At 32.8% G+C, this 15000-nt stretch overlaps 1 long non-coding RNA gene across 1 annotated transcript in view; it reads right to left on the bottom strand.

Moving 5' to 3' along the window:
* Nucleotides 1-65: 65 nt before the first annotated feature.
* The window catches only part of LOC145245692 (uncharacterized), a 21890-nt gene continuing 6955 nt past the window's right edge, over nt 66-15000 (bottom strand). Inside the window, exons 2-3 of the long non-coding RNA XR_013863009.1 lie at nt 11894-12074; nt 66-311 (exon numbers count right to left, since the gene is read on the bottom strand). This is a non-coding gene — a long non-coding RNA (uncharacterized LOC145245692). The remainder of the gene's footprint in view (nt 312-11893; nt 12075-15000) is intronic.

The following is a 15000-nucleotide window of genomic DNA, read 5'->3' as shown; positions in this document are numbered from 1 at the left end:
GAATGGATGATTGCAAAAATTAAGAAAGTGTCGTTATAAAAATTAATAAAACATGAAGACAGGGTTGAAGAAAACGTAAATAATACAAAATTTAATAAAGAAAACGGATGTAATGAACAGGAGTACTTCCTTATAAAAATATATTTGACTGGTTACGTCATAAATCTCGAGTGGTAGGGCAACCTGGAACATACGACAAATATACGCCGAAGCTTCACGATACTGGTGCACCTGCTCCGACCATAAATTCTCGGTCACTAAGATAACTTTGTACTTGTTATACTGAATGCATCCTAGGGTGATTGAACCGGCTTCCTACAAAGGAGAAAATGTTAAGAGGATATCAAATTCACATTGAAACTGTATAATAGCGTGATACAAAACTGTATGCTATCCAAATATTGAAACACACACACACACACACACACACACACACACACACACACACACACACACACACACACACACACACACACACACATATATATGTTTCAATAGTTGGATAACATACAGTTTTAATAAAGACATTTATTAGAATATTTGGATAACATACAGTTTTAATAAATACATTCGAATTTTGTATCACACTATTATACAGTTTCATATATATATGTATATATATATATATATATATATATATATATATATATATATATATATACATATAAACTGTATAATGTTTGTATCTGAAAATTCTACTATATTTATTGAAACCGTATGTGATTTCAATATTTAAACAGATTTTTTTAGATTATATAAGCATGTGATACCAATGTTTGAATATAATTATTGAAACTGTATGCTATACCAAAAGTTAAAAAATATTAATAGTAACTATAATATGATGCATATTTCAAATTATAATCGAAACTGTATGTTGTCATAATATTCGAACATATAATTGAAACTGTATTATAGTTTGATCCCAAAATTATAATATATTTATTGAAACTGTATGTGGTCCCAATATTTGAAAATATGTATTTGAATTGAAAATTGATGTGATCCCAAAATTTGAATATATTTATTGAAACTGTATGTAATCCCAATTGTTGAACATATTGAAACTGTATAATGTTGTGATTTCAAATTTTTAACTATATGTCATTGAAACTCTATGTGATACGAATTTATTGAAACTACATAATTATAGGATCCCAAATATGATTATATTCATAGACACTTTATGTGATCCTAATATTTGAACATATTTATTCAATCTGTATAACGATGTGATCCTAAAATTAAATTATATTAATTGAAACTCGATGTTATCCCATTTGTTAACATATTTATTAGTACTCTAAATTGATGTAATCCGAAATATTTAATATATTTATAGAAACTGTATTTGAACATATTTATTGAAACTGTATAATGATGTTATCCCTAAAGTTTTTAATGATTATCAAAGCCGTATATAATCGCAGTATTTGAACATGTTGATTAAAACTCAATAATGATGTGATGCCTGAATTTTATATATTTATTGAAACTTCATGTTATCCCAGTATTTAGACATATTTATTGAAACTGTGCAAAAAAGTTATCCCAAAAAGTTACTATATTTATTAAAACAGTATGTTGTTAAAAAATCTGAACATATTTATAGAAATTGTACAATAATTTATCCCTAACTTTGAATATATTTATAGAAAGTGTATAATAACGTTATCTCAAAATGAAAATATATTTATTGATACTGTATGTCATTCCAAAATTTGAATGTATTTTTTGAAACTCTGTAATAATGGGCTCGTAAAATTTAAATATATTTGTTAGTTATTTTAAAATTTGAACATATTTATAGTAACTGATGCAATCCAAAAAGTTATCATGTTTATTGAAATCGTGTAGAATTTCACTATTTGTACAAACTTATTGAAACTGTAAAAAGACGCCATCGAAAAATATTATTATATTAAATGAAACTCTGTGATTTCAATATTTAAACATAGTTATTGAAGCTGCATAAAGACGTGATCTTAGAGTTTGAATATATAGGGCTATATGTAATTCTAATGTTAGAACACATTTATTAAAACTAATGCGTTGATCCCAAAGTTTGAATAAATAAATATTGACACTCTATATATTCCTAATGTTTGAACATATTTTATAAAACTGTATAATGATATGATTCCAAAATTTGAATATATTTATTGACACTCTATGCGATGCGGATATTTGAAAATGTTTTGTCAAACTTTATAATAGTTAGATCCCAAAATTTGAATATATTTATTGGAACTGTAGATTATCCTATTTTTTAAACATATTTAAAAAAAAAATATTAAACTGTATAATGGTATGATCCCAACATTTGAATATATTTTTGAAACCGTATTTGATACTAATATTTGAACATTGTTATTAAGACAACGCATTTTTGATATAAACAAATTTGTTTGTTTAATTCAGATATTTCAATGATATACATCCTTGTCATGTAAAACCTGTTTTTTCTTTCTCTTTTTCTTGGTCCGCATGGTGTAATCCGCAAGCTAGAGTGTTAGTTCGTAGGTCTTATATCGATATTATTTTCAAAACAGTAATCAGCAGGGTGTCGCGTTAGCCGCGAAAAGTGAATTAATATATTATTACCTACATTGAACGTAGCATATATTTTGAAATTAACAATTACGTATATAAATACGCTTTGAAGACTAAAAACAACGCATATTTTTTTCATATATAATCAATTGAATAACAAAGATAAACACCAAAATAAACCCTCGATGTGAGTCCTGTTGTACGGCAACATTATATGGTAATGCTTATTTATTTATTTATAGGAAAAAATCTGGCTTATTTTCTTGACAAGTACACGTAAGTAAAAATTCAATATTAACATAAAAATATTGATTGTTCTCCGCAAACGAAACAGGTTTTTTATGTTGAAGAAACTGGTTGTCAAGTTAAATAAAAACTTCAATCTTGGAATATAGCTAAGTTGTTATATTTAACGAGCATTGAGCTTCTAAATAAAAAGAGCGTTATACACAAAAGTGAAATGTAATTGCAAAATCGTTTTTTCTTAGAATCATACACACACCACGTACACGCACACGCGCGCACATACACACACAGACACATATATGTATGTATGTATGTATGTATGTAGCAGGGCTGGTCTGAAGAGCCACCTCCGTTCGCACAGAAAATAAGAATTGATGCATTCTTGATCACATCTCCACATGTATATATGTGTGTGTATAAGTATATATATATGTGTACATAATTATAATAATAAAAAATAAATAAATAAATAAATATATATATTTTCAAAAATACATGAAAATAATTGAGTAATCAACAATAAAGCAAGGGAAAGATGGTCTTCTGTCAAAAAGTGACAATCACCATGTATGTATGTATGTATGTATGTATGTATGTATGTGTTTGTGTTGTTTTGGGAAACCCCACTTTTGCAATTATATTTCACTCTTTGTGTATATTAATTCTTTTTGTATAGAACATCTATGCTTGTAATTTAACATTTTCTGATTGCTTTATATTTTCTGTTTTGGTTAAGCACACATAAAATGGCGCACTTTGTATAAACGAATTAGCATTAAATAAAATCGGGAACGATTTAAATAATATATATTTGGTAAGTAAAACCAACAACAAAATGGCCGACAAAAGCGTGTCGTTTCGAAGTTTTAGTAATAGCTCAAAACTCGAAAAATAAACAAAATGCTGGTGAGAATCTCCCAATAGATGTTACCGTGACATTTATTAGGGTATTTTCATCAGTATTGTGTTATTTTCATGATTTGAACCTTAACGAAACTTTCAAGTTGAATGTTTGATGTCGGCCAGCTTGTCGTTCTAACTCAACACTACTTGTGCTTCTAATTAAATAGACGCTTTAAAATATTTTAAGCCTCACAAAATCTAACCAGTTATAAGAGTAATTTTAATAATGTTTATTCGCCATATATTTGAATTTATGAACCTTTTTCTCCGTTTGTTGGTTCTCTGTTAAATTTCTTGACTGTTAGAAACGTGAAGCACCTTAACGGGCATATCAAGTTGACCAGACAAAACATTCGCCGTACACTCTTATGCGACTCACGCGAAGCGTTTGGCTTGCGTGAAATGGTTGAGAGTTGACAGCCCTTACGTGTTTCTCCCCAAAAGCTGCAAATAAATATTTTTGAGCATCTTCAAATCAGTTATAAAAGATAATTACAATTCGAAGAAAAATTCAAATTTAGGATAGTCGAAAGAACAAAATCAAGTTAACAAAGAATGTTACACAAAAAGGTTGCAAAAGGGCTGCACAAATGGAAGAATGAAAATACTGACGTAGGTAACGATGATCAAGGTATAGCAGTGCATTGAATGCGCATATAAGTCCAATCGCAATATCATGCTTTCTCTGACAAGCAAGCACCATCTAACCGGAGTCAGAACTCTTTCTAGGGATCTGGTCTTGACAAAGAGCGAGTCCCAGATGCCTAATAAGTTGATCAACTGCTATCTTACAATCTAGTGCCCCAAATCAAAGTCTAAAAGTAAGATCTCTGAAAGAAACCTCCGAAGGTGGTGCTCCGATAGCTACGACATGTACGGCCAACCAGCTCGGGGTCATGCTCTTTTACCAAGCAACGTATGCCCTACCACTAGGTTAAGCTGGAACACTGATGCACATTTTTTTTTTAATATAAGATAGTAAATAATCCGAGTCGCTATATTATAAATCGTAAAATATAACAACATTTAATATGTTACCGTTTCTTTCATACCTACAACCTTTCCCCCTTGATGGATATTTTTTTTGGAGACGCAAGAAAAATCTTTCAATAATTACAGCAATGTTAATGATGATCTGTGTATATTACTGCGTGTATTATTGAAAAACACGGAAAAGTAAGATGAAAATAAGAATGACTTCGTACACGCACGCACGCACGCACGCACACACACACACACACACACACACACACACATATATATATATATATATATATATATATATATATATATATATATATATATATATATGAATATACTTTTTTCGTTGAAATAATTGTTATTTAAACAACCCAATATAGCTTATCTGGAGGGGAAAAAAGAAAAACCCAAGAAACTTCCGCTCCAACATTTGAACCATTTTACTCGATTTTTAAAAATTATCTATAAGTATTTCTAGCATGATATTATTTACTCTACAAAGAATTCCGGATTAATTTAGTCGGCATTCCCAGATAAGGACGACTCGGATGATTAACAATAAACTGACCCCCTTTCAGAGAAAGCGAGAGAGAGAGAGAGAGAGAGAGAGAGAGAGAGAGGTTTGCATAGAATATTATTCAGGCCGACAACAACATCTGCATCCTAACGTGCACCTATGTAGTCATGTGTGTCGTTTCTTGGATTTCTTATCAAACCTACAATAAGGAGACGCACCTTTGCTGAGAGTGTTAGCCAAAGAGAACGCGAAACCATCACGCCAAGACTATCTTTTGCACTCGTAAATACTCAACCATCGCAACCTTCTTTACACACATACAGGCAGCTGCACATATATGTATTCTCGCATACAAACATATTTAAATGCGTAGCTAGACACGCAAGCACACATCCATGCATACGTGATGTTTCCCCCCCCCTATCTAAATACCTATTTCTACCTGATCATTCACGGATACATCACACTCGATTAGGTGTTCATAACTATGGAACACTTTTACCGAAAAGAGACCCAATTATCAGGTCGTCTTTATCCGCGCGATTATTCTGACGTTCAATACGTCAGGGGATAGTAAGGGAAGTGCGTAAGCTCAGCTTCCCACTTACCCTCCTCGACATCTATTTGGATTTCTGCTTTCATCCTACCAGTTCCGTGTATTATTTTTTTCTTTCACTATCTTCATCAATCTATCCTCTTTCTCATCCTCATCCATTTTCTGGGTAGATATAATCGTTTTGCGCTCTATTTGGCATGATGTCATGATTCCCAACAGAGGGTGTCACGTGACCAGCTTTGCTTGTTAGTTTATAATTCCTCAGTATTTTTGCTGGACCTTAGATTTATGGGGTGCAATAATGCTTTGTGATGACGGCATTGTTCTGGTTTTTATAAACTCGTCGACTCTCTCTCTCTCTCTCTCTCTCTATCTATCTATCTTTCAGTTATTGAATTCCTGACAAAGTGCATTGAGAATGGTATATATTATGTGGAGAAATATATTCTGAAGCACAAAATGTAGTTCATTTTAATGGGACCACTCCCGTATTCGTAGCTCTTAAACTTTTGATTAAAAAAAAATAGGAGTCTTTTCTTTTTTGAATGACCCTCGTGCGATAAAGCGCAACCCGGATGGTCATGCACTGTCATCGATCGTTGCCGGCAAAACAGTGCATTGAGTATGGTGGTAGTTATGTAGAAAAATAATTTCTGGATCACAAATGGTCGCTCGTTTAAATAGTATTACTTCTGTTTTCGTAGCTCTTCAATTTTTTGAATGAAAAAGAAAAGATATTTTAGTTTTGCAGTGCCCTTGTATATAAAACGAGCATTTCCTCCACGCATGAACATTGTTGATTCATCTACTTTTTTTCACGCACCTCTAGTCTTCACTTCTTGTACGGTGAAAAAATGAAATATTAAACCTAATAAGTCCTGCAGTGACCCAACGAGCATATTACACTTGCACCCTCTCACTCTAAATATCTCTGACCAACCCAAGTTGCAGTAAATTTCCACAGCTCCAATTTAGAAGTCCCTGAACGCCGGAAGATTTCCTACTCTAATGGTTTATGTCTTCGGGCTTTTGTCTTAGTAATTCTCTCCATATTTCTGCTTCCCCGTATCTAAAAATATGCAGGAGTTTAAAAATTATGTGAACAAATATCTTGCTACTCAACTCTGCACCCAGATTATACCTTATAAATCTAATCCCTATTACAATAGCCGCTCACACTTTAGTTACTCTATGATTTGTTTTGATGAATAAGATATGCAACATCAAAAAAAGAATTTTTCGAATAACTGTTCTCATTCTGGAATGTAATTTTCATTACATTTCGGTTGAAATATTAAACCTAATAAGTCCTGCACTGTTTGCCATGATCCAATCCATTTCACGTCGTTGCAGCGACCCAACAAGCATATATTTATAACAGTCAAGAAATTTAAAAGAGAACCAATAAACGGAGAAAAAGGTTCCGAACTTCATCAAGTGTATCTTGTCGAACTTGGGAATATCTATGTCGAACTCGGGAATGATTCCGTCAAACTCGGGAATTTTTTTGCCGAACTCGGGAATCTTTTAGTGGAACTCGGGAATTTTTCTGCCGAACTTGGGAATCTTTTTGGCGAACTCGAGATTTTTTGGGTCGAACTCAGGAATTTTTCTGCCGAATTTCTTGATCTATTTTTCGAACTCGGGAATTTTTCTGCCGGACTCGGGATCTCTTTGTCGAACTTATGAATTTTTCTGTTAAAATTGGGAATCTTTCTGCCGAACATGGGAATCTTTCTGTCAAGTTCGGAAATCTTTCTGTCAAACTCAGAAATCTTTCCTGCCGAGCCCAGAAAAGTTTCTGCTGAACTTTGAAAGTTTTCTGCCGAAGCAGAAATCTTTCTGTCGAACTTCTTATCCTTCTATCCATTCAGGACTGGTGAAACGAGAGCATGCTACGTTCGTTGATTAAATAAAAAGGTTCCGTTCAAAATTACGGGCATATTATCATGTTTGACAGACTGATTCCCAAATTCGACAAGATACACTTGTAAACGGTCTGAGATTACACGAAACAAAGTGAAAAGAACACTTGATAAGAACAGCAGTCTGATTAATGTACAATAGAACCCCGGGATACAGTGGCCCAAGGATACGTTTTTTTCACGTTACGATGTAGAACACGATGTTTTTCCGGCCCCTAGTTACGATATTTGTCTCGCCTTACGGTGTTATATATAACGTTATTTGATTATATATATATATATATATATGTACTATAAATTGTACTGCATTTTGTTAGTAATATTTAATACCGCATCCTGGGGTTCTAGTATAAATAGAATGAATACTCAGTCTTCCTCTAAAATATTCAGAAACGTAAAAAAAAGCAATAGAACGAAAGGGATAACGAAGTAGAAAAAAAAACAACAAAGAAGAAAAACAACAACCAAGAAGATGCATGAGTGAAAAAGGAGATTAAAAGAAATAAAGAAAAATAATAGGAAGAAGAAGAAGAAGAAAAAGACGAAGAGGGGGAAGAAGAAATGATACAGAAGTAGGAGCAAGTGTTGGAAGAAAAAGGAAAGAAATTGAGAAATAATCACAGAATCAAAAAAGCAAGACATTCATAACGATAGAAAAATAGAATAATAATAATAACAAAATAATAATAATAACAAAACAAGCGAACAAAGCAAACACCCAATTAAAATAAAATCATTAAAAAAGTATTAAACAAAATTTTTAAAAAATATGTACATGCGATACTAGTTGGAAAAGAGAACGAGTAAAAGAATTTTACTCCAAAAACTATTTTAATTTTCTTAAAAATTATTTTAATTTTCTTAAAAAAATATTTTAATTTTCTTAAAAAAAAATATTGCTGACATTTGGGAAATTATCGGGCGATGAATTTGCAGATAATAAGAAGGGTTAATTATTCAAATTTTGCACTCATATTAAAATGAAATTGTCAACCTTCTACTTTTCACTCGATCCCCTCGGTCGGTTCTCCTGCGATATTTATTGGAGAGGTGTGAGGAAATTAGTCGTTTTACAATTGCAGGTACTTTTTTTTAAATATTTTATTTCTTGTTTGCTAAACAAAAACAAACCAAGGCCATCGAATGAGTTTCCCCTTATTTTCGTCCATATTTTGTGTATTTAATACAAATTCGTTTCTTGTTTTTCGTTTAAAGAATTCTCACTTATCAAGGAATAAAGGCTGCGTGAGGATAAGTATTAATAAGTTTGAAATGTAGACGACGGGGCAACACCTTGGTGGTTGGTAAAGATGATTTAAATTAGTAAGAAGTTTATTATTTAAGACGCCGATTCAATAAGTATTTGTTTACAGTGGACTTGAAAACGACGATAGTGTAATCAGCGTGAAGAAGACCTGCGGTATTGTGTTTCACAGATGAGTAGTTGTATGCGAGAAACTTGTCTGGTTTAGATTTAAATAGACAACAGAAGAAAGTGAAACTATTGACAGTGTTTGTAACTAGAGTTTTTTTTTGTGTTTTCAATATTTACATGTGCATTATAGTGCGTATATTTGAATGTGAGAAAATCACTAGCAACACCCGAAGGATAGCTGGTTTACGAAAATATTAACAACACAAGCCGTTATTCACGTATGGAGATTAGCAAGTGTGCGCGAGCTTGCGTCACAAGAAAACGAGAGAATCACCATTTGGCCGAAGACAAAAGCAACTCATATACTGTTGCAAATCATGCAAGATGGACGTGTGGGTCGAGGGCGATAAAGCGCTGGCTGGTGCCACGTAAAGTGGCGAGGAGACCGAGACATTTAAAAAAGGATAAGTGTGTGGCAAAACTTTGGAAACATAATGAAATACGTTGTTTTGGAAGAACCACGAATAAAACCATTTCATTTGCACTTAAGAAATGTAGAGTCGGATTTTTATGTCCTGTTTTATTTGCTTATTCCTTTGCGGCGATACCAGACAGGGTGAGGGTGTGAGACGTTTGAATTGTTACGAATGATTAAAAAGTAATAGTCACGTTATACGTGCATAGGCAACGATAGGAAACATGGTTAAATGCTGAGATATTATTAGATCTATTATTAAGTGCATTTGAACCTTCTATATCATACAAAGAATACAAAAACACACAAATACGGAGAAAGACTGCGTGCTAACGAAACTAATATGTCATATTTATGGGCGAACATATACTATAATTTGGAAATTTATAAGAATTAAACCGCGCATAATCTATCTACCTATTAGCTTGAATCTTTTCTCGCACTGACATTTATATTAAAAGTCTACTTTTTATTGGTATTTATTTGTTTCCTCACGAACACAAAATGTGACACCAAAATCAGGGAAACATCAGCTACAACTAATTTGCATATACCTTTGACAAATGAACGTTAATTAATTAGTAATTCATTTTGCATGATTTATTATTAGATGATTGGTTTCATGTAACATTTGTCTGCAAGTCCAACGTGAACAAGTTCTTGATGAGCCGTCCCCTTAAGTAATCCAATTTACCCAAGTCCCACTACTACGACATGTTTCCATTGACCACTGTACACTCATTAACACTCATCCTCGATTGGCCTCTGGGCCCTGATAAGTGGTGACTCCTTTGTAAAAAAAAAAAAGAATATTTGATTCACAGTGTTGAAATTTGATGTATAGGTTATTTGGAACTGTAGCACATTTTAAATTTTGTTTTAAACCGGCAAAAAAAATTGTGGCTTGGGGATTCAAACTGAAAGCAAAACAGTTAACCTTGGCAGAGTAAGTCGAATAAAACATATCTCCTGCTGTTACTTTTGCGCAATACGCAAAATTAAACATTTATAGCTCAACGTCGCTTAATTTTTGCATTTCGTATCCATTTGTCGGTAGCTCAAACGCTGACGATACTGGAAAGATAAATAACAACAAAGGCTGTACGTTCTAGTTTCGATTCTAGCGGATGGTACTCAAGTCATATTAAAAAAAAACTTTTGAAATCATTAGTTTATATTTAATAATAAGAAATAGGATTGATTCTGTAATAATTAATAAGACACCTGCATAAATTCAAATATATTTATGCATATTTTACGGCCGGGTATAATTCCATGCTGCATAACCAAAAGTTGGTATAGTTTTCAGTATCTGTATTTTTATCTGTATTTTCTGGACGATTAATGTGAATCAGGAGCGAGATCGGGAATCGGGGAAAAATAGGATCTTTTTGAGCTATTAAAATCGAGATCGATATCAGAAAACAGTGTGCTTATTTATTTATGCAAAAAAAAACCCCGGTTTGTTTTACAATCCACAGGGGTATGAAGAAGTTGTCAAAAACAAATATATAACAAATGAATGTTATCAAAGACAAGATGAGTTACTTTTCTGGTAAACTTGATAAGTTTTTAGCGTTTTTATTTAATGTAACATTTTTATTCTGTATGAAAAACAAGTAATATTAAGCGCTATCGAAAAACGAAAAAAATGGCTGCGATGTCTTTGAAGATTCGAGAAAGACTTCAAAATAAGAAACATAAACCAAAATGGTGGTTGAAACCCACCCAATAAATTTGAGGGTAAAATTATTAGGTGGGATGTTGAAAGAGAAATCAAGGAATGAGACTATAGCGAATGGACACATTCCCAGATTAATAAATGTGGAGGCGAGTAAACGTTATCTGCAAGTAATTGCCCATTTCCTAGTATATTTTTGTGATTATCGAACCCTCATTTTGTTGCATCATTAGCTGAAATAATTTACTAACTCCCCCTTTGTAACAGACCGTGGAGACGCGTGTGCAAATGCGCAACCGTGTGCGAAGAAAAATACTATAAAATGATCGTGTGCACAGATGGACAACCACATTCAGCACCGTAGGGAACTCGTTTGAGAGCATGTTCGAGAGTACGTTCAAGACGTGGATGACGTTCGAGAGGACAGAGATTATAGAGAGAAAAAGAACGCTCATGTTAGAGACTTTGGTGACGTAACGACTATAACGAGAAGTCACGCGTGACGGAATAATGGGGAAATAAATAACGTTGTTACAAAAAAGAAAATCGATTTATTACTTGTCCTTCCTCGCGACATGTTAACATATTAAGCATAACGCAACACCTATACATTCTTAATACCTGGCGTGATCATAATTAATCATCTTAAATTAGCTGTTCACGTGTTATATGATTAAACACTTGCCTTAAACATGTAAAATATTCGATATTCAGAGCAGCCAAGTCTGGCACAAGGCAAGTCAGTATTTAGTGGAAGATGCGATAACAATCTTGTTTTTAAAATATGGCTATTTTTCCAGAAGGTGTCAAACCGGCACGTGTTTATCCTTTTCGTTTAAAATACCTCGATCACCGCATTGACCTGCAAAAAAAAAAAAAAAATCACTTTAAAAATCAAGCTCTAATTATAATTCACTCTTTTTCTAAAACCGAATTGCAATTAATTCGAATAATTAATATAATTGGAAACCAATTTCAATCTTTGTAAATTATTTATTTTAATGGAATAGCGAAATTTCGCTAACATTAAAATAAAAAAATTAAAAAAAGAACACGCAGGTTATTTGGATGAAGTTACCTAAACAATCAGAAAGTGTCACGTTGCTGATGACCTTAAAATTGAAAAAGAGACACATACTAAACTCCACTCTCTCAGGGCAGCGGAACTGTGTATTCAATAATTGTTAACAACGCAGACTACAAAATCGGCATCGAGAGTTGAAGGCGCACTTTAATTTATTATATATACTTATTTATTACTAGCGGGGATGTGGGGGAGGGCGCCCGGTTTTGCCCGGTCGTAAAATACGCTTAAATATGATATTTTAATTTGCCCAGATGTTGCATGTATTATTATAGAGTCGTGATTTGAAAAGTGAAAAAGCAAAAGCATTTGGGCGCCATTAACTAGAATCGAAACCGAAAGCTAGAATCGAAACCGAAAACTGTAACATTCAAATCTGGTGTCATTACAACTCTACCAATGTGATACGAATATGAACTAATTAAAAATTAACTAAGATGAATGTACAAAATATATAACAATTTTTTTTTCAATTTTGACGCATTTTTGACTCCTTGAAAACTATTTTAACCGGCTAGAGACCCACAAAAGAACGGTCCATAAAACATCCAATCATTTGAGGCCCCTAGCACTGCTCTGCGACTTTAATTTCGGGGGAGATAGAGTTTGAAAATATAGAGACAGACAGACAACTAGCCTTTATATATTAGAGCATAAAAATTCGTATTCATGTATGCTTGCTTATTTTTTACAATTTAATTAACATGCATAAAAGTGTACAATGTTTCACAAATTAATTTTCATACTGTAACCGGACCTATATACATTTTACTCCAGCATAATTTCTATGTATACTATTTATTCAAAAGGAATCTACATTCAATAAATAACTTTATTTGCATATTACATTATTTATTTGCATATTACATTAAAGAAAATCTATTTCATTAATCCGTTCGATGTTATTAACTTTTTGTTGTAATAGAATCTTTTTAGTTGTTCTGTGTAGAAATATTATTTAAAGATGATTTATTTGTTTTTCTTTTAATTACCTTCATATTTATTTTAATTTATTTAATTTATTTTCAATTATTAATAGATGACAACATTTACGTTGAAGCCGGAAGTAGTTTATTTGACTAAACAACAAGGGTTATGTCCAGCAATAAGCTCTGTGGCTTACTTAACGTTGGATTTTCTTAGACCAAGAGAGATGCGTTTTTAGACCAAGCTAGATGTGCTTTCTTAGACCAAGCTAGATGTGCTTTTTGACGACGATAGATGCGCTTTCTTAGACCAAGCCAGATGCGCTTTCTTAGACCACGCCAGATGTGCTTTCTTACACTAAGCTAGATGTGCTTTCTTAGACAAAGCTAGATGTGCTTTCTTTGACGAAGATAGATGTGCTTTCTTAGACCAAGCCAGATGTGCTTTCTTAGACTAAGATAGATGTGCTTTCTTTGACGAAGATAGAGGTGCTTTCTTAGACCAAGATAGATGCGCTTTCTTTGACCAAGGTAGAAGTGCTTTCTTAGACCAAGATAGATGAGCTTTCGTAGACCAAGCTAGATGTGCTTTCTTTGAATAAGATAGATGTACTTTCTTAGACCAAGTTAGATGTGCTTTCTTACACCAAGCTATATGTGCTTTCTGAGACCAATATAGATATGTTTTCTTAAACCAATATAAACGTGTTTTCTTAGACCACGATATATGTGTTTTCTTAGACCAATATAGATGTGCATTCTTAGACAAAGATAAATGTGCTTATTATGAGTTCACAAGGAGCTTCCTTACAGATCATCAAAGATCTCATTGAATACAGTGTATGATGTTCCCCGGAAGCTGATTTTTTTTATTAATATTATTAAATTGATATTAAATTCATTTTCAATTATTAATAGCTGTTACGTTAAAGCCGAAAGTAGTTTATTTAACTAAACTAAGAGAGCTATACCCCCAATAAGCTATAAGACTTACTTAACGTTTTATTTTCGTAGACCAAGATAGATGTGACTTATCCTTCCGCACGTCAATATGTTTCGACCGGATGTTATTGTTGTTATTGTTATTATTATTATTATTATTATTATTATTATTATTATAATCCGTTTGTATGTTTATTAATTACATTTTGGTCATTAGATCTACATATTGAAACCTTGATAAAAATGAAAACCTAACTGTAGACAAATTGGCCAAATGTATTTTTAGTCAGGATTTTACACTAACAGATCGAGGGAGAGGAAAACACCGCCAACTTATTTAAATGGATTAAGCTGTAATTTTAATTAAATTTAAATCCATACCATGAAATGAAACAGGTTTTCAAAAATCGGGTACTTTTTATAATGTTAAGATTCGTGTTTTCTTAAAACATGTGGAGGAGAGCAATAATCTGATAATAATAATGTTGATGCTGATGAAAACAGTAGTAAGTAGAGAAATAATGTAGATGAAGACAATAATCCAAAGATAATATTATTATATCATTAAAAACACTCTATCCTGCCTTGACAGAGTACAAAATAGGCTTCGTGCCTTAGTAGGGGATGACCTTTTCTCTTCCCTGCAACCTCTCTCTCACAGAAGAGACGTTGCGAGCCTGTCTTTGTTTTATCGTTACTTCTATGGCAGGTACTCGTCTGAGCTCCAATCCCAGGTCCCCCCTCGCCGATCTTTCACGAAAAATACCCCTCTAGCTGAAACCACTGCAAAAAAAAAAAAAAAAATTCCCCATTCTTTATCTGTGCCAAAACCAAAA

This window comes from Euprymna scolopes, chromosome 23 (genome assembly GCF_053919585.1).
Source record: "Euprymna scolopes isolate OS-2025 chromosome 23, ASM5391958v1, whole genome shotgun sequence".
NCBI classification, from domain to species: domain Eukaryota; kingdom Metazoa; phylum Mollusca; class Cephalopoda; order Sepiida; family Sepiolidae; genus Euprymna; species Euprymna scolopes.
This window is presented reverse-complemented; position numbering and strand designations above follow the sequence as displayed.